The following is a 23,951-nucleotide window of genomic DNA, read 5'->3' as shown; positions in this document are numbered from 1 at the left end:
AACTGGTTGTGTCGGTCTTGATCACCCTGGTATTGTAAGAACCACAAAAAGCACATTTGTGGTAAAGCCAGTGAAAGCGAGATGTTCCCTTTTTGCCACAGTCGTTACATAGTATGTCCTGGGTATTACGAAATAACAATTAGTTCAGTATCATGTAGGATCTCAAGATAGTTGTTTGATACCTGACATCGATCCCGATACTCTTCAGCAGCCAACAAGGCATCAATCATGCCAAAGTACACCTGAACAAATGCACAACCATTTCCAATTAGAAGAAATGAAAGCTGAAGGAATTATATGCTGTATAGCAAGCATGCTCTAGCAAATATTTGCACTCTTTCAATTTCCATTTTGTACCCTTGTAAATTTTTGTTCAATTGTGTTCTAATATAGCTATTATGCATGATACTAGAAAGAATTGCGCCCTAGGCATGCTTACTATCACATCCTTTTCACATATGGCCCTCATCCTGAAAAGGAGGATGCCTTAACTTACCCGCTACATTTTGAATGATCATGCATGAAACATGAACCGGAACCAAATATATTTTGGGGCTAAATTGTCACTTTGAAATAATGAATAGCATCTTTATCGTTGCATGCTCCATGGAATAAAGAACAGATTAGAAGACCACTTAGATTTAAGAACACTTCTAGGAAACATGTTAAAGTTAATTGGTACAACAATTAGAAAGAGAAACTACATAATTTTTAAACGAAAAATTAGGTAGGTGAAAATTTATGAAACTGAGTGCATCAGATATAGGCTTTATTGTAGATATGGATTTCATTAAAAAATTCCAGCAGTATCTATAAGATTCCGATCGGGTTCAAGATTGATCATAAGATTTAGGACATGGATAGGTTTGGCAGCTCAGGGTGAGGTTAGGTTCTGCAGCCAGACTAACAAACCCAATAGTTTAATGGTTTCTTTGAAACAAGAAGATCTGACAAAAATCAGTCACAATCTGCATGATGAGACCAAGATGAGTTGGGATCAACGGGATTGGCTGGAAATCAATCTGGGATCAACCGACACTGACCAAAATTAGTTTGAAAGGCTGGTCATTGCTCAGGCTGCTATAATCAACTCAGGATCAGTGATTGAACTTGGTGATCCCAAAAAGTAAGGGTTCAGAAATTTGTGTCTAATCTGAAGCAGAATCAGTTTCAGACAAGGGACTAAAATAGTCAGTTATAGAATACTAGAGAAATTGATAACTTTTATGGAGATCCTTAAATTGAATCAGATGATCAAATCAAATAAGAATTCTGAATGAGTTAAGATGCGACCATTTTAGAAATACTAGTATGTTTAAAGGGATTAAATGACCATGTAGAGACATAACATGGAGATTTTTAAGGTTTAACACAAGGAAAGAATGAAGAAAGGATAGGTCATAATCTTATCACCTATTTGCCTATGGGATTTGTCATTTCATCTGTTTGAGTGGATGCAAAATCATTCCTTTCTTTCTTGCAAATAGTCAACATATACAATGAATCCTTCGAAGCTACCTATGCTTACAAAAATATAAAAAAATGCTTAATCTTGGAAGAAATACTGATAACTTACGGCCATGTCTCCCAAGGATTTGCTACAAATTGGGCAGGTGTAATGACTGCAAGTGTACGCCTAGGCAGAAACAAAAAAGTTAGCTAATTATCAACCAACTTCCTGAATAAAAGACATGCAGGACAACTTAAACAGCTAACAAATAAAGCCTCAAAGAAAAACAAAAGATACTTGACAGGAATAAGGGCATACTTGGAAGCATGCAGAATGCATGAAATGTCCACTGCGCAGAGCTCTTACAGCTGCACTTGATGTAAACAGAAAATCACAACAAATCGGACAGTTTGTCTCTAGACCTTTCTCTCGGCACTTGTGCTCCTTCAATTTCATACCCAAGCAACAATTGCATGTCATGCAATGAAAGAAGTCTATGCCAAGTCCTTTTCCAACACGACATAAGTTGCAAAATGGGCAGTGGTACACATTTCTGAAAAAATAAAAATTACAGGATTAGCTACTTGAAACATGTAGATTTGTTTGTTAGAGGACTCTAAGTCTTTTCATATCATTTATCGATTTGATTAAAGTTTATCTTAGTTTTATTAATTTTTGGCTGAAACAACACATTATGCTAATTACTAATGATCTATGTTAGTAGGTGACATGTGATGCTGAGACTTTCACATAGAGAACTGTGAAGACATTACTGAATGCAAGATCATATCTGTAAGGGTTTGTTCTTGCAAATATCACTTGATAACCTCTACAAAGGATATTTTATCATTACACAGGCAATCTAAGAATCATAGTTGTGCATGAAACCTCAAGCTCAATGATCAGGAACAACTATAATTTGCTAAGGATTTTGACTAAACAGCTAAGGATTTTGACAAAACAAGAGCCGAGAACACCGAGGAGTTCCCTTTGAGTCTTGAATAACTGGAAACAAATAATTAACTAACTAAACTGTTTCAGCTTGAGACCCAGAAATGACACCTATAGGAAACTAGAGGTTGTACAAAACACAACAGTTGATTTTCCTGATAGTCAATTCCAAAGAGAAGTCAAAACCACAATGTGGGGTTTTCTTTCATACCTTAACACTTACTTCATTTGACTAAAAAATTGGGCACCTACAACAATAAATCGAGATCTTCACTTACTAGTTTCAGTAGTTCATATAATTGATTCTCAAGAATTGAACGATGACTGTTGTTGTGCATAGGACACAATTATTATTGTCTATAAGGAAGTTTAAACTATATAGAAAAATGTTTATATGCAGAGGTTTAAGAATTCTGTTTAAAAGAATACATTTCCCTTAAAACAATCTATATTTATGCACAAATAAATGTCTAGATGCTCAAGATAAACATGAAAAAGATAAATAAATGGTTCTTTAACACCAGGTATAAGTAAAATAGGGAAGTTCCATAAAAGAAAAGTAAAGCAAAAAAAAAGGAACATTTATTTTTCCTAATGCCAAAATGTTATTAGAAATGCAATATTGAGTCATCAACCTTTCATCATCAAAAAACTTGCAGATATTGCAATAATACTTCGCCATCCAGAATCCAGCACAGGAAGGTGTCCTGCAAGTTGGACCAACTGGTTGAACCTTCAAACAACGCATACACATCATTTCACTTGTTGCTTTTCTGCAAAGGACAAGAAAGAATGGTTGGCACCACAATATTGTCCTAGCCAAGGGACCCAAAACTGCCAACATTGTCCAGTAGAGGAGGTTAGTTTCACCATTTGAATGCCAAATAAAATTCTTACACCAACAAGTCCAACTAATACACATACATACATACATACATACATGCTGTATGTATATATATATATATATATATATATAGCATATCTGAAATTCCTGTATGCAAGCTGCATGCGCAAGAACTTAAACCTGAGAAAACTTTTACAAGTTGCGATATGTTTGGAGCACCCTAAAGCAAAGGGTTCTATCCACCAATGCAATAACAAAATATACTCCGTAGTAATATGACTTATTGTGTCACAATGAGGACCTTAAAGATCCCACATTGGGCATGACTCCAAGATGTTTAGGTTAATGAGCAAGGTTCATTATTCCGTATGATGTAAGGCATCCTTTTATGAAGAAAAAATATTATTGCCCATAAGTGATTGGAGCAAGCTCAACAGCCAAAGAAGAGAATATTCAACACAGGACAGAACAATACTTTCAATCCGTATACAATCCAATTCTAACCAGCATCATAAGAAAAGATGAAGTGGAAAACCAATAAGATAGCACCAACTACCAACCGAGTACATTTTAAAAGTAGAACATACTATTATGCAGAATATTGATTGCACGGTTTGCACCATAATATATACCATCCCATACAGGTGGATACACACCAAATTGCATGACATACACTGATATGCAGCAAGTTCAACACAAAAAAGGCTCTGGCAGGCAACTAGCAAATTTCACATATAAACACAGCCTAGACAAGGCATGCAGTTGCATCACTGGGTGAATTGATTCAATTATGTAAGTCAACGGTCACCAACACAATATGGTCATACTACTTAGTGTTCACATGAATGCAACTTAAACTTCTACCCAAATGACAATGTACAGCAGGTTGCCTTCATTACTTTAGTTTTTGCAATTAATCCATTAGATCCTGGTAATATTTAGGCCATGCACAAGCTAGGTTCCTTTAGGGAGTCCCAAGAATTTAATCTCACTTAAAATATTGATTTTTTCCATTAAATGAAATATTTCATAAAATCACTTGCATTTAAACCTTTTAGTACATCAACTTAGTTATACAAATTTATACAAGAAAATAAAACAAGTTACTAATAATGGAACTACAGCCAAGCACAGTGCTGCGACATTTTACATGAGGAAAAAAATCAGCAGCATCAAGGATGATACCTGTCCATTGAATGATCACTGACTTTGTCATGGCAAAATCTGCATGTGAACAATTTGTTACAACATGCAGCAACAAGTTTGCAGTTCCTCCTGAATGCTCACAGCCAAATATTTGTTTCTCCGGATCTCGAAAGGATGGAGAGCATCCAGGTATGTCTTCTCCTTCTGTAGCTTCCTCAGTTCTAGCCTGAGGTAATTTCTGCTGAGCAGCTATCCAGCGACTGCAATGTCCATCTAAATTACTTACTTAAATGTCACATTAGCACATACAGAAGATTAAATAACACAAACCTTGTCATTAAGTTTTGTATAAGATATGCCTTTCTTCGTGGATCAATTGTTGGATCTCGTGAAACCTTCCTTATCTCTGATTCGAGCTCATTCTGATTCATCCTAAATATATTATTCCAACCAGGCTTGAACATCTGGTCACTTTGCTCGAGACTTTCTTGGTGATCAGCCTCTATGGATGCAACAATTTGATAAGTCATTTGTAGTAAAAAAAAGTCAGCAAAGAATTATAATTTCCACAACACTGAGAGTTATTTTAACTATAAAGTACAAACAGTAAAAGACTTGATTAGATTACAGACCTTTTGGAAGACCAGAACTCTCTGTTGCATCTGTAGACAATGAGGGAGTATCCTTCCACCACTCATTTAGCCACTCATTAAACATGGTGTTTTTGGTTGCCTGTCTCCATGTATCCATCATCTTATTCTGTTCCTCTTGACTAAGAGCAGAAGTTACCCATGGTAGCATCGATTGGAGGACCTCTGCACCTGTTGTTCCTATTATTCGTCCAACAATCTTATCTTGCTCATCCACTGAAAAATGCTTGTCAAATAATGGCCATAATTCAAGCTCTTCTCTGAAGATATGATTATCAAGAGTAACTCGTAGAGATTTGCACATTCCTTGAAGCTTAGTGACAAGCTCATTATGTTTTCTAGTCTGATCAACTACATGAGAATCAGAATTGCTTCCCCTTGCAGCATCTTTACTGATGTTCATTCCCAAGCCATCATGCAGTTGTGAGAGCTCTAAAAGCACTACAGAAATATCTCTAAATAGCTTTTCTTCCTGCTTGTGGTCAAGGGTGTATGAATGACTCACATTATGAAGTGTTTCTCTTGATTCTAAAGCTGGGAAAACAATATCATCCTCAGCATTACTATGAGCTCTGTATAGACCCCATAACAAGCGAAATCTTCCACTGAACTGCCGAAGAACAGTATCAACATAAGGTATAAGGTTTCCGGATTCATCATCCAAATACTTCACATCTTTGCTAATCGCCTTATGAAATTTAAATATGTTGTCAATTGGCCTCAAAGTGTTCTCTATACTACATAAATTCAATTCCATCTCTGGAACAAAGAGACTGGACTTAAAGTAAGGGACAGAAGAATTGTAAGATGAAAAAAGCAGAGACTTTGAAGCATCAGGTGAACTTATTCCAGTGTTGGCGCTAGCAACTCCCAGCGCCGGTACACAGCATGACTTTTGGCTACATGACACACTATAGATTTCATTACTTTCTGAAGTGTTGATTTCACCAGAATTTCCATATAATCCTGAAAAGTTGCCTCGTTTAATAGGCCTAGCATTGTTCTCAGATTTCAGAATTGTCAAGCCTTTCTCACACCCAAGTAGACAAGAACATGAACAGAAATTATGTCTGCAATCTTCTTCCGACTCAGTACTGTCTTCTAAAGGGAAGCAACAGATTGCTTTTGAAGTCAAGCATATGAACTTGCCAGAACTAGTAATATCCTCGCTCCTACCCTTGCACGCCCAACCGGAAAAAAGGGTGACCAGTGCATCTTCAGATGATGAGGCTGTGCCATGAAACATCAATCTTAGCTACTTTTAAAAAATTGGTAAAATGATGTGGCAAAAGTGAAGAGTAAAGATACACAAGAGAACTGACCAGCTAGATGCATATTCTGGAGAAACTGACTTGCCTCCTTATCACTTAAGTTTGCAACAAACCATGGTAAAACACGCTCTAACAGTTTCAAGGGCATAACACACAGACTTCTGAAAAGAAGCTTACACTGTTTCTCAGAAGAAAAATGCATCCTGGCAAGAGGAAGAACCTAAAAAAAGAGAAGTACAAATGTATTTTCAGATACTCAAAAGAAAACAATAAAGTTAATGTTGTCCGTATCAGCGTACCTCAGCTTCCTCACTATGGAAATGCTTCTGAATAGTATCCATTATTTGATCAGCATGCGAACAAAACTCAGAATAGAATTCTACAGAAGTAGAATTGGCCTCTGCACTCTGGATTTCTTCAATTAAGCACCTAAACTTGTTAAACTGAATTTTTTCATTTGCATGGTCCAGCAAAAGGAATTCCATTCCATCTGATACTGCTGGAAATATTACTTGGTCTTCAGCATAACTGCATGTGCAGAAAATGCTATTTGTCAATAGATGAGTTCAAGCACTAAGTCCAAGAATAATGGTGAATGTGTAAAGATTGCTTAAATCACTGCTATTTCATGTTGTACTTCATTATCTCAAATGCAGTCCCTGTGCTTCTTAGTGTAAGGGCACTGGCCAAACTTGTTATATGAGACGTATAGTCATATAGTAAGTTCAAATTTTCTATACATCATGGTCCACTTCTCTCAGAATGGTTAATTGGTTATGAGCTTCATATAATAACAAAAAAAAGGTCATGCAAAGAATGTAAAATCCAAGAGAGCTCTTAACCAGAATTCGTATAAACTTTATCTGCTTCTATTCAATAAAAAATAACAAAGTCCCTTACCTATGAAAGATGCACACATCAGCAATAAATTGAAGCCTTGTGTTGAAGACAGACAAATCAGATAAATCTCCAGAAAGCTGTATTTTCCTTGCACATTCTGCTATTTCATTTAATTCTTTTCTAATAGCATTATGCCAATGCAATATTTCATCTATCGGGTACAACCCAAGATCAATAGCTTTGCTGTCTGGTTCGTTATGTTTTCTCTTCCCAGTCCTGGAAAGATCAGAAAGACAGGCATACTTCTCAGTGTCATCAATGGACCTGCAAGGTGTAGAACTCTGTGATAGAGAATCATCAACATGACTTTTTCCCATGTCAGCCATGCTTTTGTCTTCAATCCAAGTAAATATGACCTACATGTTTCAAACAAATAACAATGCATGGCTGGTAATTCATCGTAGGGAAGAACTCTTAATATATTTTTAGTATTCTCCTCTCTAATTTGTTGTATAGTGCCCTTTTGGTATGCACAGAGTGAATGGAGAACATATGCTTCGATGACAACATAATGTCACGAGATAAACACCAACATCCGTTTCGACTATGTCTAAGTAAACCCATTGATATTTGAACTCTCCTGTTGATCAAAATTTCCACTGTGGAATGAGGTACATCCATCATCTTCCATTTTAAGAGGATAAAAAAGAAATGAGAGGCCTCACTAGTACAAAGACTAAAGACCAGAGTAGGCAAAACAAGTATTTTCAAATACAAATAATTGTCCCTTGCTGCATTTGTGAAAAAATGGGATAGGCTATGGACTATGAGTGCTACAGCACTGATGTAGAAGTTGCTCCTATGTGTATATTTACACAAATGAAGAAAAAAAAAATATTTAACAAAAACAAGGGGATTCCTGCACTAATCTTATGTGAAGCAACTGGTTGTGTCGGTCTTGATCACCCTGGTATCGTAAGAACCACAAAAAGCACATTTGTGGTAAAGCCAGTGAAAGCGAGATGTTCCCTTTTTGCCACAGTCGTTACATAGTATGTCCTGGGTATTACGAAATAGCAATTAGTTCAGTATCATGTAGGATCTCAAGATAGTTGTTTGATACCTGACATCGATCCCGATACTCTTCAGGAAGCTCTTCAGCAGCCAACAAGGCATCAATCATGCCAAAGTACACCTGAACAAATGCACAACCATTTCCAATTAGAAGAAATGAAAGCTGAAGGAATTATATGCTGTATAGCAAGCATGCTCTAGCAAATATTTGCACTCTTCCAATTTCCATTTTGTACCCTTGTAAATTTTTATTCAATTGTGTTCTAATATAGCTATTATGCACGATACTAGAAAGAATTACGCCCTAGGCATGCTTACTATCACATCCTTTTCACATATGGCCCTCATCCTGAAAAGGAGGATGCCTTAACTTACCAGCTACATTTTGAATGATCATGCATGAAACATGAACCGGAACCAAATATATTTTGGGGCTAAATTGTCACTTTGAAATAATGAATAGCATCTTTATCGTTGCATGCTCCATGGAATAAAGAACAGATTAGAAGACCACTTAGATTTAAGAACACTTCTAGGAAACATGTTAAAGTTAATTGGTACAACAATTAGAAAGAGAAACTACATAATTTTTAAACGAAAAATTAGGTAGGTGAAAATTTATGAAACTGAGTGCATCAGATATAGGCTTTATTGTAGATATGGATTTCATTAAAAAATTCCAGCAGTATCTATAAGATTCCGATCGGGTTCAAGATTGATCATAAGATTTAGGACATGGATAGGTTTGGCAGCTCAGGGTGAGGTTAGGTTCTGCAGCCAGACTAACAAACCCAATAGTTTAATGGTTTCTTTGAAACAAGAAGATCTGACAAAAATCAGTCACAATCTGCATGATGAGACCAAGATGAGTTGGGATCAACGGGATTGGCTGGAAATCAATCTGGGATCAACCGACACTGACCAAAATTAGTTTGAAAGGCTGGTCATTGCTCAGGCTGCTATAATCAACTCAGGATCAGTGATTGAACTTGGTGATCCCAAAAAGTAAGGGTTCAGAAATTTGTGTCTAATCTGAAGCAGAATCAGTTTCAGACAAGGGACTAAAATAGTCAGTTATAGAATACTAGAGAAATTGATAACTTTTATGGAGATCCTTAAATTGAATCAGATGATCAAATCAAATAAGAATTCTGAATGAGTTAAGATGCGACCATTTTAGAAATACTAGTATGTTTAAAGGGATTAAATGACCATGTAGAGACATAACATGGAGATTTTTAAGGTTTAACACAAGGAAAGAATGAAGAAAGGATAGGTCATAATCTTATCACCTATTTGCCTATGGGATTTGTCATTTCATCTGTTTGAGTGGATGCAAAATCATTCCTTTCTTTCTTGCAAATAGTCAACATATACAATGAATCCTTCGAAGCTACCTATGCTTACAAAAATATAAAAAAATGCTTAATCTTGGAAGAAATACTGATAACTTACGGCCATGTCTCCCAAGGATTTGCTACAAATTGGGCAGGTGTAATGACTGCAAGTGTACGCCTAGGCAGAAACAAAAAAGTTAGCTAATTATCAACCAACTTCCTGAATAAAAGACATGCAGGACAACTTAAACAGCTAACAAATAAAGCCTCAAAGAAAAACAAAAGATACTTGACAGGAATAAGGGCATACTTGGAAGCATGCAGAATGCATGAAATGTCCACTGCGCAGAGCTCTTACAGCTGCACTTGATGTAAACAGAAAATCACAACAAATCGGACAGTTTGTCTCTAGACCTTTCTCTCGGCACTTGTGCTCCTTCAATTTCATACCCAAGCAACAATTGCATGTCATGCAATGAAAGAAGTCTATGCCAAGTCCTTTTCCAACACGACATAAGTTGCAAAATGGGCAGTGGTACACATTTCTGAAAAAATAAAAATTACAGGATTAGCTACTTGAAACATGTAGATTTGTTTGTTAGAGGACTCTAAGTCTTTTCATATCATTTATCGATTTGATTAAAGTTTATCTTAGTTTTATTAATTTTTGGCTGAAACAACACATTATGCTAATTACTAATGATCTATGTTAGTAGGTGACATGTGATGCTGAGACTTTCACATAGAGAACTGTGAAGACATTACTGAATGCAAGATCATATCTGTAAGGGTTTGTTCTTGCAAATATCACTTGATAACCTCTACAAAGGATATTTTATCATTACACAGGCAATCTAAGAATCATAGTTGTGCATGAAACCTCAAGCTCAATGATCAGGAACAACTATAATTTGCTAAGGATTTTGACTAAACAGCTAAGGATTTTGACAAAACAAGAGCCGAGAACACCGAGGAGTTCCCTTTGAGTCTTGAATAACTGGAAACAAATAATTAACTAACTAAACTGTTTCAGCTTGAGACCCAGAAATGACACCTATAGGAAACTAGAGGTTGTACAAAACACAACAGTTGATTTTCCTGATAGTCAATTCCAAAGAGAAGTCAAAACCACAATGTGGGGTTTTCTTTCATACCTTAACACTTACTTCATTTGACTAAAAAATTGGGCACCTACAACAATAAATCGAGATCTTCACTTACTAGTTTCAGTAGTTCATATAATTGATTCTCAAGAATTGAACGATGACTGTTGTTGTGCATAGGACACAATTATTATTGTCTATAAGGAAGTTTAAACTATATAGAAAAATGTTTATATGCAGAGGTTTAAGAATTCTGTTTAAAAGAATACATTTCCCTTAAAACAATCTATATTTATGCACAAATAAATGTCTAGATGCTCAAGATAAACATGAAAAAGATAAATAAATGGTTCTTTAACACCAGGTATAAGTAAAATAGGGAAGTTCCATAAAAGAAAAGTAAAGCAAAAAAAAAGGAACATTTATTTTTCCTAATGCCAAAATGTTATTAGAAATGCAATATTGAGTCATCAACCTTTCATCATCAAAAAACTTGCAGATATTGCAATAATACTTCGCCATCCAGAATCCAGCACAGGAAGGTGTCCTGCAAGTTGGACCAACTGGTTGAACCTTCAAACAACGCATACACATCATTTCACTTGTTGCTTTTCTGCAAAGGACAAGAAAGAATGGTTGGCACCACAATATTGTCCTAGCCAAGGGACCCAAAACTGCCAACATTGTCCAGTAGAGGAGGTTAGTTTCACCATTTGAATGCCAAATAAAATTCTTACACCAACAAGTCCAACTAATACACATACATACATACATACATACATGCTGTATGTGTGTATATATATATATATATATATATATATATATATAGCATATCTGAAATTCCTGTATGCAAGCTGCATGCGCAAGAACTTAAACCTGAGAAAACTTTTACAAGTTGCGATATGTTTGGAGCACCCTAAAGCAAAGGGTTCTATCCACCAATGCAATAACAAAATATACTCCGTAGTAATATGACTTATTGTGTCACAATGAGGACCTTAAAGATCCCACATTGGGCATGACTCCAAGATGTTTAGGTTAATGAGCAAGGTTCATTATTCCGTATGATGTAAGGCATCCTTTTATGAAGAAAAAATATTATTGCCCATAAGTGATTGGAGCAAGCTCAACAGCCAAAGAAGAGAATATTCAACACAGGACAGAACAATACTTTCAATCCGTATACAATCCAATTCTAACCAGCATCATAAGAAAAGATGAAGTGGAAAACCAATAAGATAGCACCAACTACCAACCGAGTACATTTTAAAAGTAGAACATACTATTATGCAGAATATTGATTGCACGGTTTGCACCATAATATATACCATCCCATACAGGTGGATACACACCAAATTGCATGACATACACTGATATGCAGCAAGTTCAACACAAAAAAGGCTCTGGCAGGCAACTAGCAAATTTCACATATAAACACAGCCTAGACAAGGCATGCAGTTGCATCACTGGGTGAATTGATTCAATTATGTAAGTCAACGGTCACCAACACAATATGGTCATACTACTTAGTGTTCACATGAATGCAACTTAAACTTCTACCCAAATGACAATGTACAGCAGGTTGCCTTCATTACTTTAGTTTTTGCAATTAATCCATTAGATCCTGGTAATATTTAGGCCATGCACAAGCTAGGTTCCTTTAGGGAGTCCCAAGAATTTAATCTCACTTAAAATATTGATTTTTTCCATTAAATGAAATATTTCATAAAATCACTTGCATTTAAACCTTTTAGTACATCAACTTAGTTATACAAATTTATACAAGAAAATAAAACAAGTTACTAATAATGGAACTACAGCCAAGCACAGTGCTGCGACATTTTACATGAGGAAAAAAATCAGCAGCATCAAGGATGATACCTGTCCATTGAATGATCACTGACTTTGTCATGGCAAAATCTGCATGTGAACAATTTGTTACAACATGCAGCAACAAGTTTGCAGTTCCTCCTGAATGCTCACAGCCAAATATTTGTTTCTCCGGATCTCGAAAGGATGGAGAGCATCCAGGTATGTCTTCTCCTTCTGTAGCTTCCTCAGTTCTAGCCTGAGGTAATTTCTGCTGAGCAGCTATCCAGCGACTGCAATGTCCATCTAAATTACTTACTTAAATGTCACATTAGCACATACAGAAGATTAAATAACACAAACCTTGTCATTAAGTTTTGTATAAGATATGCCTTTCTTCGTGGATCAATTGTTGGATCTCGTGAAACCTTCCTTATCTCTGATTCGAGCTCATTCTGATTCATCCTAAATATATTATTCCAACCAGGCTTGAACATCTGGTCACTTTGCTCGAGACTTTCTTGGTGATCAGCCTCTATGGATGCAACAATTTGATAAGTCATTTGTAGTAAAAAAAAGTCAGCAAAGAATTATAATTTCCACAACACTGAGAGTTATTTTAACTATAAAGTACAAACAGTAAAAGACTTGATTAGATTACAGACCTTTTGGAAGACCAGAACTCTCTGTTGCATCTGTAGACAATGAGGGAGTATCCTTCCACCACTCATTTAGCCACTCATTAAACATGGTGTTTTTGGTTGCCTGTCTCCATGTATCCATCATCTTATTCTGTTCCTCTTGACTAAGAGCAGAAGTTACCCATGGTAGCATCGATTGGAGGACCTCTGCACCTGTTGTTCCTATTATTCGTCCAACAATCTTATCTTGCTCATCCACTGAAAAATGCTTGTCAAATAATGGCCATAATTCAAGCTCTTCTCTGAAGATATGATTATCAAGAGTAACTCGTAGAGATTTGCACATTCCTTGAAGCTTAGTGACAAGCTCATTATGTTTTCTAGTCTGATCAACTACATGAGAATCAGAATTGCTTCCCCTTGCAGCATCTTTACTGATGTTCATTCCCAAGCCATCATGCAGTTGTGAGAGCTCTAAAAGCACTACAGAAATATCTCTAAATAGCTTTTCTTCCTGCTTGTGGTCAAGGGTGTATGAATGACTCACATTATGAAGTGTTTCTCTTGATTCTAAAGCTGGGAAAACAATATCATCCTCAGCATTACTATGAGCTCTGTATAGACCCCATAACAAGCGAAATCTTCCACTGAACTGCCGAAGAACAGTATCAACATAAGGTATAAGGTTTCCGGATTCATCATCCAAATACTTCACATCTTTGCTAATCGCCTTATGAAATTTAAATATGTTGTCAATTGGCCTCAAAGTGTTCTCTATACTACATAAATTCAATTCCATCTCTGGAACAAAGAGACTGGACTTAAAGTAAGGGACAGAAGAATTGTAAGATGAAAAAAGCAGAGACTTTGAAGCATCAGGTGAACTTATTCCAGTGTTGGCGCTAGCAACTCCCAGCGCCGGTACACAGCATGACTTTTGGCTACATGACACACTATAGATTTCATTACTTTCTGAAGTGTTGATTTCACCAGAATTTCCATATAATCCTGAAAAGTTGCCTCGTTTAATAGGCCTAGCATTGTTCTCAGATTTCAGAATTGTCAAGCCTTTCTCACACCCAAGTAGACAAGAACATGAACAGAAATTATGTCTGCAATCTTCTTCCGACTCAGTACTGTCTTCTAAAGGGAAGCAACAGATTGCTTTTGAAGTCAAGCATATGAACTTGCCAGAACTAGTAATATCCTCGCTCCTACCCTTGCACGCCCAACCGGAAAAAAGGGTGACCAGTGCATCTTCAGATGATGAGGCTGTGCCATGAAACATCAATCTTAGCTACTTTTAAAAAATTGGTAAAATGATGTGGCAAAAGTGAAGAGTAAAGATACACAAGAGAACTGACCAGCTAGATGCATATTCTGGAGAAACTGACTTGCCTCCTTATCACTTAAGTTTGCAACAAACCATGGTAAAACACGCTCTAACAGTTTCAAGGGCATAACACACAGACTTCTGAAAAGAAGCTTACACTGTTTCTCAGAAGAAAAATGCATCCTGGCAAGAGGAAGAACCTAAAAAAAGAGAAGTACAAATGTATTTTCAGATACTCAAAAGAAAACAATAAAGTTAATGTTGTCCGTATCAGCGTACCTCAGCTTCCTCACTATGGAAATGCTTCTGAATAGTATCCATTATTTGATCAGCATGCGAACAAAACTCAGAATAGAATTCTACAGAAGTAGAATTGGCCTCTGCACTCTGGATTTCTTCAATTAAGCACCTAAACTTGTTAAACTGAATTTTTTCATTTGCATGGTCCAGCAAAAGGAATTCCATTCCATCTGATACTGCTGGAAATATTACTTGGTCTTCAGCATAACTGCATGTGCAGAAAATGCTATTTGTCAATAGATGAGTTCAAGCACTAAGTCCAAGAATAATGGTGAATGTGTAAAGATTGCTTAAATCACTGCTATTTCATGTTGTACTTCATTATCTCAAATGCAGTCCCTGTGCTTCTTAGTGTAAGGGCACTGGCCAAACTTGTTATATGAGACGTATAGTCATATAGTAAGTTCAAATTTTCTATACATCATGGTCCACTTCTCTCAGAATGGTTAATTGGTTATGAGCTTCATATAATAACAAAAAAAAGGTCATGCAAAGAATGTAAAATCCAAGAGAGCTCTTAACCAGAATTCGTATAAACTTTATCTGCTTCTATTCAATAAAAAATAACAAAGTCCCTTACCTATGAAAGATGCACACATCAGCAATAAATTGAAGCCTTGTGTTGAAGACAGACAAATCAGATAAATCTCCAGAAAGCTGTATTTTCCTTGCACATTCTGCTATTTCATTTAATTCTTTTCTAATAGCATTATGCCAATGCAATATTTCATCTATCGGGTACAACCCAAGATCAATAGCTTTGCTGTCTGGTTCGTTATGTTTTCTCTTCCCAGTCCTGGAAAGATCAGAAAGACAGGCATACTTCTCAGTGTCATCAATGGACCTGCAAGGTGTAGAACTCTGTGATAGAGAATCATCAACATGACTTTTTCCCATGTCAGCCATGCTTTTGTCTTCAATCCAAGTAAATATGACCTACATGTTTCAAACAAATAACAATGCATGGCTGGTAATTCATCGTAGGGAAGAACTCTTAATATATTTTTAGTATTCTCCTCTCTAATTTGTTGTATAGTGCCCTTTTGGTATGCACAGAGTGAATGGAGAACATATGCTTCGATGACAACATAATGTCACGAGATAAACACCAACATCCGTTTCGACTATGTCTAAGTAAACCCATTGATATTTGAACTCTCCTGTTGATCAAAATTTCCACTGTGGAATGAGGTACATCCATCATCTTCCATTTTAAGAGGATCAAAAAGAAATGAGAGGCCTCACTAGTACAAAGACTAAAGACCAGAGTAGGCAAAACAAGTATTTTCAAATACAAATAATTGTCCCTTGCTGCATTTGTGAAAAAATGGGATAGGCTATGGACTATGAGTGCTACAGCACTGATGTAGAAGTTGCTCCTATGTGTATATTTACACAAATGAAGAAAAAAAAAATATTTAACAAAAACAAGGGGATTCCTGCACTAATCTTATGTGAAGCAACTGGTTGTGTCGGTCTTGATCACCCTGGTATCGTAAGAACCACAAAAAGCACATTTGTGGTAAAGCCAGTGAAAGCGAGATGTTCCCTTTTTGCCACAGTCGTTACATAGTATGTCCTGGGTATTACGAAATAGCAATTAGTTCAGTATCATGTAGGATCTCAAGATAGTTGTTTGATACCTGACATCGATCCCGATACTCTTCAGGAAGCTCTTCAGCAGCCAACAAGGCATCAATCATGCCAAAGTACACCTGAACAAATGCACAACCATTTCCAATTAGAAGAAATGAAAGCTGAAGGAATTATATGCTGTATAGCAAGCATGCTCTGGCAAATATTTGCACTCTTTCAATTTCCATTTTGTACCCTTGTAAATTTTTATTCAATTGTGTTCTAATATAGCTATTATGCACGATACTAGAAAGAATTACGCCCTAGGCATGCTTACTATCACATCCTTTTCACATATGGCCCTCATCCTGAAAAGGAGGATGCCTTAACTTACCAGCTACATTTTGAATGATCATGCATGAAACATGAACCGGAACCAAATATATTTTGGGGCTAAATTGTCACTTTGAAATAATGAATAGCATCTTTATCGTTGCATGCTCCATGGAATAAAGAACAGATTAGAAGACCACTTAGATTTAAGAACACTTCTAGGAAACATGTTAAAGTTAATTGGTACAACAATTAGAAAGAGAAACTACATAATTTTTAAACGAAAAATTAGGTAGGTGAAAATTTATGAAACTGAGTGCATCAGATATAGGCTTTATTGTAGATATGGATTTCATTAAAAAATTCCAGCAGTATCTATAAGATTCCGATCGGGTTCAAGATTGATCATAAGATTTAGGACATGGATAGGTTTGGCAGCTCAGGGTGAGGTTAGGTTCTGCAGCCAGACTAACAAACCCAATAGTTTAATGGTTTCTTTGAAACAAGAAGATCTGACAAAAATCAGTCACAATCTGCATGATGAGACCAAGATGAGTTGGGATCAACGGGATTGGCTGGAAATCAATCTGGGATCAACCGACACTGACCAAAATTAGTTTGAAAGGCTGGTCATTGCTCAGGCTGCTATAATCAACTCAGGATCAGTGATTGAACTTGGTGATCCCAAAAAGTAAGGGTTCAGAAATTTGTGTCTAATCTGAAGCAGAATCAGTTTCAGACAAGGGACTAAAATAGTCAGTTATAGAATACTAGAGAAATTGATAACTTTTATGGAGATCCTTAAATTGAATCAGATGATCAAATCAAATAAGAATTCTGAATGAGTTAAGATGCGACCATTTTAGAAATACTAGTATGTTTAAAGGGATTAAATGACCATGTAGAGACATAACATGGAGATTTTTAAGGTTTAACACAAGGAAAGAATGAAGAAAGGATAGGTCATAATCTTATCACCTATTTGCCTATGGGATTTGTCATTTCATCTGTTTGAGTGGATGCAAAATCATTCCTTTCTTTCTTGCAAATAGTCAACATATACAATGAATCCTTCGAAGCTACCTATGCTTACAAAAATATAAAAAAATGCTTAATCTTGGAAGAAATACTGATAACTTACGGCCATGTCTCCCAAGGATTTGCTACAAATTGGGCAGGTGTAATGACTGCAAGTGTACGCCTAGGCAGAAACAAAAAAGTTAGCTAATTATCAACCAACTTCCTGAATAAAAGACATGCAGGACAACTTAAACAGCTAACAAATAAAGCCTCAAAGAAAAACAAAAGATACTTGACAGGAATAAGGGCATACTTGGAAGCATGCAGAATGCATGAAATGTCCACTGCGCAGAGCTCTTACAGCTGCACTTGATGTAAACAGAAAATCACAACAAATCGGACAGTTTGTCTCTAGACCTTTCTCTCGGCACTTGTGCTCCTTCAATTTCATACCCAAGCAACAATTGCATGTCATGCAATGAAAGAAGTCTATGCCAAGTCCTTTTCCAACACGACATAAGTTGCAAAATGGGCAGTGGTACACATTTCTGAAAAAATAAAAATTACAGGATTAGCTACTTGAAACATGTAGATTTGTTTGTTAGAGGACTCTAAGTCTTTTCATATCATTTATCGATTTGATTAAAGTTTATCTTAGTTTTATTAATTTTTGGCTGAAACAACACATTATGCTAATTACTAATGATCTATGTTAGTAGGTGACATGTGATGCTGAGACTTTCACATAGAGAACTGTGAAGACATTACTGAATGCAAGATCATATCTGTAAGGGTTTGTTCTTGCAAATATCACTTGATAACCTCTACAAAGGATATTTTATCATTACACAGGCAATCTAAGAATCATAGTTGTGCATGAAACCTCAAGCTCAATGATCAGGAACAACTATAATTTGCTAAGGATTTTGACTAAACAGCTAAGGATTTTGACAAAACAAGAGCCGAGAACACCGAGGAGTTCCCTTTGAGTCTTGAATAACTGGAAACAAATAATTAACTAACTAAACTGTTTCAGCTTGAGACCCAGAAATGACACCTATAGGAAACTAGAGGTTGTACAAAACACAACAGTTGATTTTCCTGATAGTCAATTCCAAAGAGAAGTCAAAACCACAATGTGGGGTTTTCTTTCATACCTTAACACTTACTTCATTTGACTAAAAAATTGGGCACCTACAACAATAAATCGAGATCTTCACTTACTAGTTTCAGTAGTTCATATAATTGATTCTCAAGAATTGAACGATGACTGTTGTTGTGCATAGGACACAATTATTATTGTCTATAAGGAAGTTTAAACTATATAGAAAAATGTTTATATGCAGAGGTTTAAGAATTCTGTTTAAAAGAATACATTTCCCTTAAAACAATCTATATTTATGCACAAATAAATGTCTAGATGCTCAAGATAAACATGAAAAAGATAAATAAATGGTTCTTTAACACCAGGTATAAGTAAAATAGGGAAGTTCCATAAAAGAAAAGTAAAGCAAAAAAAAAGGAACATTTATTTTTCCTAATGCCAAAATGTTATTAGAAATGCAATATTGAGTCATCAACCTTTCATCATCAAAAAACTTGCAGATATTGCAATAATACTTCGCCATCCAGAATCCAGCACAGGAAGGTGTCCTGCAAGTTGGACCAACTGGTTGAACCTTCAAACAACGCATACACATCATTTCACTTGTTGCTTTTCTGCAAAGGACAAGAAAGAATGGTTGGCACCACAATATTGTCCTAGCCAAGGGACCCAAAACTGCCAACATTGTCCAGTAGAGGAGGTTAGTTTCACCATTTGAATGCCAAATAAAATTCTTACACCAACAAGTCCAACTAATACACATACATACATACATACATACATGCTGTATGTGTGTATATATATATATATATATATATATATATAGCATATCTGAAATTCCTGTATGCAAGCTGCATGCGCAAGAACTTAAACCTGAGAAAACTTTTACAAGTTGCGATATGTTTGGAGCACCCTAAAGCAAAGGGTTCTATCCACCAATGCAATAACAAAATATACTCCGTAGTAATATGACTTATTGTGTCACAATGAGGACCTTAAAGATCCCACATTGGGCATGACTCCAAGATGTTTAGGTTAATGAGCAAGGTTCATTATTCCGTATGATGTAAGGCATCCTTTTATGAAGAAAAAATATTATTGCCCATAAGTGATTGGAGCAAGCTCAACAGCCAAAGAAGAGAATATTCAACACAGGACAGAACAATACTTTCAATCCGTATACAATCCAATTCTAACCAGCATCATAAGAAAAGATGAAGTGGAAAACCAATAAGATAGCACCAACTACCAACCGAGTACATTTTAAAAGTAGAACATACTATTATGCAGAATATTGATTGCACGGTTTGCACCATAATATATACCATCCCATACAGGTGGATACACACCAAATTGCATGACATACACTGATATGCAGCAAGTTCAACACAAAAAAGGCTCTGGCAGGCAACTAGCAAATTTCACATATAAACACAGCCTAGACAAGGCATGCAGTTGCATCACTGGGTGAATTGATTCAATTATGTAAGTCAACGGTCACCAACACAATATGGTCATACTACTTAGTGTTCACATGAATGCAACTTAAACTTCTACCCAAATGACAATGTACAGCAGGTTGCCTTCATTACTTTAGTTTTTGCAATTAATCCATTAGATCCTGGTAATATTTAGGCCATGCACAAGCTAGGTTCCTTTAGGGAGTCCCAAGAATTTAATCTCACTTAAAATATTGATTTTTTCCATTAAATGAAATATTTCATAAAATCACTTGCATTTAAACCTTTTAGTACATCAACTTAGTTATACAAATTTATACAAGAAAATAAAACAAGTTACTAATAATGGAACTACAGCCAAGCACAGTGCTGCGACATTTTACATGAGGAAAAAAATCAGCAGCATCAAGGATGATACCTGTCCATTGAATGATCACTGACTTTGTCATGGCAAAATCTGCATGTGAACAATTTGTTACAACATGCAGCAACAAGTTTGCAGTTCCTCCTGAATGCTCACAGCCAAATATTTGTTTCTCCGGATCTCGAAAGGATGGAGAGCATCCAGGTATGTCTTCTCCTTCTGTAGCTTCCTCAGTTCTAGCCTGAGGTAATTTCTGCTGAGCAGCTATCCAGCGACTGCAATGTCCATCTAAATTACTTACTTAAATGTCACATTAGCACATACAGAAGATTAAATAACACAAACCTTGTCATTAAGTTTTGTATAAGATATGCCTTTCTTCGTGGATCAATTGTTGGATCTCGTGAAACCTTCCTTATCTCTGATTCGAGCTCATTCTGATTCATCCTAAATATATTATTCCAACCAGGCTTGAACATCTGGTCACTTTGCTCGAGACTTTCTTGGTGATCAGCCTCTATGGATGCAACAATTTGATAAGTCATTTGTAGTAAAAAAAAGTCAGCAAAGAATTATAATTTCCACAACACTGAGAGTTATTTTAACTATAAAGTACAAACAGTAAAAGACTTGATTAGATTACAGACCTTTTGGAAGACCAGAACTCTCTGTTGCATCTGTAGACAATGAGGGAGTATCCTTCCACCACTCATTTAGCCACTCATTAAACATGGTGTTTTTGGTTGCCTGTCTCCATGTATCCATCATCTTATTCTGTTCCTCTTGACTAAGAGCAGAAGTTACCCATGGTAGCATCGATTGGAGGACCTCTGCACCTGTTGTTCCTATTATTCGTCCAACAATCTTATCTTGCTCATCCACTGAAAAATGCTTGTCAAATAATGGCCATAATTCAAGCTCTTCTCTGAAGATATGATTATCAAGAGTAACTCGTAGAGATTTGCACATTCCTTGAAGCTTAGTGACAAGCTCATTATGTTTTCTAGTCTGATCAACTACATGAGAATCAGAATTGCTTCCCCTTGCAGCATCTTTACTGATGTTCATTCCCAAGCCATCATGCAGTTGTGAGAGCTCTAAAAGCACTACAGAAATATCTCTAAATAGCTTTTCTTCCTGCTTGTGGTCAAGGGTGTATGAATGACTCACATTATGAAGTGTTTCTCTTGATTCTAAAGCTGGGAAAACAATATCATCCTCAGCATTACTATGAGCTCTGTATAGACCCCATAACAAGCGAAATCTTCCACTGAACTGCCGAAGAACAGTATCAACATAAGGTATAAGGTTTCCGGATTCATCATCCAAATACTTCACATCTTTGCTAATCGCCTTATGAAATTTAAATATGTTGTCAATTGGCCTCAAAGTGTTCTCTATACTACATAAATTCAATTCCATCTCTGGAACAAAGAGACTGGACTTAAAGTAAGGGACAGAAGAATTGTAAGATGAAAAAAGCAGAGACTTTGAAGCATCAGGTGAACTTATTCCAGTGTTGGCGCTAGCAACTCCCAGCGCCGGTACACAGCATGACTTTTGGCTACATGACACACTATAGATTTCATTACTTTCTGAAGTGTTGATTTCACCAGAATTTCCATATAATCCTGAAAAGTTGCCTCGTTTAATAGGCCTAGCATTGTTCTCAGATTTCAGAATTGTCAAGCCTTTCTCACACCCAAGTAGACAAGAACATGAACAGAAATTATGTCTGCAATCTTCTTCCGACTCAGTACTGTCTTCTAAAGGGAAGCAACAGATTGCTTTTGAAGTCAAGCATATGAACTTGCCAGAACTAGTAATATCCTCGCTCCTACCCTTGCACGCCCAACCGGAAAAAAGGGTGACCAGTGCATCTTCAGATGATGAGGCTGTGCCATGAAACATCAATCTTAGCTACTTTTAAAAAATTGGTAAAATGATGTGGCAAAAGTGAAGAGTAAAGATACACAAGAGAACTGACCAGCTAGATGCATATTCTGGAGAAACTGACTTGCCTCCTTATCACTTAAGTTTGCAACAAACCATGGTAAAACACGCTCTAACAGTTTCAAGGGCATAACACACAGACTTCTGAAAAGAAGCTTACACTGTTTCTCAGAAGAAAAATGCATCCTGGCAAGAGGAAGAACCTAAAAAAAGAGAAGTACAAATGTATTTTCAGATACTCAAAAGAAAACAATAAAGTTAATGTTGTCCGTATCAGCGTACCTCAGCTTCCTCACTATGGAAATGCTTCTGAATAGTATCCATTATTTGATCAGCATGCGAACAAAACTCAGAATAGAATTCTACAGAAGTAGAATTGGCCTCTGCACTCTGGATTTCTTCAATTAAGCACCTAAACTTGTTAAACTGAATTTTTTCATTTGCATGGTCCAGCAAAAGGAATTCCATTCCATCTGATACTGCTGGAAATATTACTTGGTCTTCAGCATAACTGCATGTGCAGAAAATGCTATTTGTCAATAGATGAGTTCAAGCACTAAGTCCAAGAATAATGGTGAATGTGTAAAGATTGCTTAAATCACTGCTATTTCATGTTGTACTTCATTATCTCAAATGCAGTCCCTGTGCTTCTTAGTGTAAGGGCACTGGCCAAACTTGTTATATGAGACGTATAGTCATATAGTAAGTTCAAATTTTCTATACATCATGGTCCACTTCTCTCAGAATGGTTAATTGGTTATGAGCTTCATATAATAACAAAAAAAAGGTCATGCAAAGAATGTAAAATCCAAGAGAGCTCTTAACCAGAATTCGTATAAACTTTATCTGCTTCTATTCAATAAAAAATAACAAAGTCCCTTACCTATGAAAGATGCACACATCAGCAATAAATTGAAGCCTTGTGTTGAAGACAGACAAATCAGATAAATCTCCAGAAAGCTGTATTTTCCTTGCACATTCTGCTATTTCATTTAATTCTTTTCTAATAGCATTATGCCAATGCAATATTTCATCTATCGGGTACAACCCAAGATCAATAGCTTTGCTGTCTGGTTCGTTATGTTTTCTCTTCCCAGTCCTGGAAAGATCAGAAAGACAGGCATACTTCTCAGTGTCATCAATGGACCTGCAAGGTGTAGAACTCTGTGATAGAGAATCATCAACATGACTTTTTCCCATGTCAGCCATGCTTTTGTCTTCAATCCAAGTAAATATGACCTACATGTTTCAAACAAATAACAATGCATGGCTGGTAATTCATCGTAGGGAAGAACTCTTAATATATTTTTAGTATTCTCCTCTCTAATTTGTTGTATAGTGCCCTTTTGGTATGCACAGAGTGAATGGAGAACATATGCTTCGATGACAACA

General features: G+C 36.3%; 3 pseudogenes; all 3 read right to left on the bottom strand.

Moving 5' to 3' along the window:
• Positions 1-1,509: 1,509 nt before the first annotated feature.
• Positions 1,510-7,564, bottom strand: LOC135645069 (zinc finger protein BRUTUS-like; annotated as a pseudogene).
• A 373-nt stretch (positions 7,565-7,937) lies between these two features.
• On the bottom strand, positions 7,938-15,681 carry LOC135645020 (zinc finger protein BRUTUS-like; annotated as a pseudogene).
• A 255-nt stretch (positions 15,682-15,936) lies between these two features.
• Positions 15,937-23,794, bottom strand: LOC135645018 (zinc finger protein BRUTUS-like; annotated as a pseudogene).
• Between the last annotated feature and the right edge of the window lie 157 nt (positions 23,795-23,951).

This window comes from Musa acuminata, chromosome BXJ3-8 (genome assembly GCF_036884655.1).
Source record: "Musa acuminata AAA Group cultivar baxijiao chromosome BXJ3-8, Cavendish_Baxijiao_AAA, whole genome shotgun sequence".
NCBI classification, from domain to species: Eukaryota; Viridiplantae; Streptophyta; class Magnoliopsida; order Zingiberales; family Musaceae; genus Musa; species Musa acuminata.
Note: the sequence above shows the minus strand (reverse complement) of the source record. Positions and strands in the feature narration are given on the sequence as shown.